Raw genomic sequence first — 2,529 nt, forward strand, 5'->3', positions numbered from 1 at the left:
CCCAACCCCCAACCACAGCTCAACCACAGCCTCCAACAACTGTAAGACCCCAACCCCCAACCACAGCTCAGCCACAAACTCCAACAACTGTAAGACCCCAACCCCCAACCACAGCTCAACCGCAACCTCCAACAACAGCTCAGCCACAGCCCCCAACTACAGCTCAACCACAGCCTCCAACCACAGCTCAGGCACAACCACCAACAACTGTGAGACCCCAACCCCCAACTACAGCTCAATCGCAACCTCCAACAACCGCTCAGCCACAGCCACCAACAACAGCTAAACCACAACCCCCAACAACTGTGAGACCCCAACCCCCAACTACAGCTCAACCGCAACCTCCAACATCGCCTCATCCACCAACAACTGTAAGACCCCAACCTCCAACCACAGCTCAGTCACAACCACCAACAACTGTAAGACCCCAACCCCCAACCACAGCTCAGCCACAACCTCCAACAACTGTAAGACCCCAACCTCCAACCACAGCTCAGCCACAACCTCCAACAACTGTAAGACCCCAACCTCCAACCACAGCTCAGCCACAACCACCAACAACTGTAAGACCCCAACCCCCAACCACAGCTCAGCCACAACCTCCAACAACTGTAAGACCCCAACCACCAACAACTGTGAGACCCCAACCCCCAACCACAGCTCAGCCACAACCTCCAACAACTGTAAGACCCCAACCCCCAACCACAGCTCAGCCACAACCTCCAACAACCGTAAGACCCCAACCACCAACAACTGTGAGACCCCAACCCCCAACCACAGCTCAGCCACAACCTCCAACAACCGTAAGACCCCAACCACCAACAACTGTGAGACCCCAACCCCCAACCACAGCTCAACCACAGCCTCCAACAACCGTAAGACCCCAACCCCCAACCACAGCTCAGCCACAACCTCCAACAACCGTAAGACCCCAACCACCAACAACCGTAAGACCCCAACCACCAACAACTGTGAGACCCCAACCACCAACAACTGTGAGACCCCAACCACCAACAACCGTAAGACCCCAACCACCAACAACTGTGAGACCCCAACCCCCAACCACAGCTCAGCCACAACCTCCAACAACCGTAAGACCCCAACCACCAACAACTGTGAGACCCCAACCCCCAACCACAGCTCAACCACAGCCTCCAACAACTGTAAGACCCCAACCCCCAACCACAGCTCAGCCACAAACTCCAACAACTGTAAGACCCCAACCCCCAACCACAGCTCAACCGCAACCTCCAACAACAGCTCAGCCACAGCCCCCAACTACAGCGAATCCAAATCCTTCAACAACCAGAAGACCAAATCACACAACAGGTAGACCAGATACTTAACACCTTACATGTAAGGCACCACTTAGCAAAACCACATGTAAGCTAAGATACTCTGCGGCTAGGGGCTAATATATGTAATGTGTATGGTGCATAGAATGTATAGACCTCTTTTGTTTGTCAATTTAAGCCTGACTAAGTATATACCCTGTACCTACTTTTCTGTCTCTCTAGCACCCTCCTGCCCTGAGGATAGTCATTACACTACTTGTATCCCTGCCTGCAGCCCAACCTGTTCGTACCTGAACGGCCCACCACACTGCAGTGACCATGAAGGTTGTGTGCAAGGATGTGTATGTGATGACGGCTTTGTGGAGAAAGGCGGGGTTTGTGTGCCTATCCAACTGTGTGGATGTGTGGACAGGAATGGCACCAAACATCAGGTGAGAGACCGTTAAGAAGGACTCTTCCTCAATGGCAGGGGTCATATACAGTATCCTCTTTCAAATAACCTAAATAGCACTTCTTTGGCTAAGTCAGAGCCTTATTGTCCAAATGGTGTGTGTGGACATAAAGGTCCAAGCAGTGTGATTATGTTATTTTTCTTTTAGTTCAACGACGAGTGGTACACCAGTCACTGCAGTCATAAATGTAAATGCGAGAGGGAACATGGTGTGGGGAGTATCGACTGTGAAGACATGGATGAGTGTGATGGAAATGCTGTCTGCCTTCAGAATGAGATGGGCGATTATTACTGCCAGAGCACAGGTGCTGTAAACACTAACGTTTAACTCTGGCATGTATCTACACCATGTTGCATCTATTTCACTCATTCATGAATTGCTCCACAGGCTTCAGCGAGTGCAGTATCGAGGGAGACCCCGAGTACAGAACCTTTGATAGATTCAAGCATGACTTTGAGGGAAGGCACTCATACGTGCTGGTCCGCACCAAGAACCTGCCAAATAACCTTCAAGATGTCTACATCGAGGGCATCAACAGACGCACAGGTGATGGAGATGATAGTCAGCATCATGATGACAGCAGCAGTGAAGAAGACAGTCGCAGAGTCAGGGATGAAGATGAGGATGAGGATAATGATGACGATGACCATGAACATGATGACGACAGTGAGGAGAATAGTGAACAACACGGATTACGAGCGCTTAAGATCAAAGTGTACAATCACACTGTGGAGTTCAAGAAGAAACGCAAGCTGATTGTAAGTATCATTAACAACATGTTA

At 50.6% G+C, this 2,529-nt stretch overlaps 1 pseudogene; it reads left to right on the forward strand.

Moving 5' to 3' along the window:
• The first annotated feature begins 241 nt into the window (after nt 1-241).
• LOC138611127 (uncharacterized) lies at nt 242-1,333 on the forward strand (annotated as a pseudogene).
• Nucleotides 1,334-2,529: the final 1,196 nt, after the last annotated feature.

The sequence above is a fragment of the Semicossyphus pulcher genome, unplaced genomic scaffold, assembly GCF_022749685.1.
Source record: "Semicossyphus pulcher isolate SPU_LCO1_2020_fin unplaced genomic scaffold, fSemPul1.0.p SCAF_7, whole genome shotgun sequence".
NCBI classification, from domain to species: Eukaryota; Metazoa; Chordata; class Actinopteri; order Labriformes; family Labridae; genus Semicossyphus; species Semicossyphus pulcher.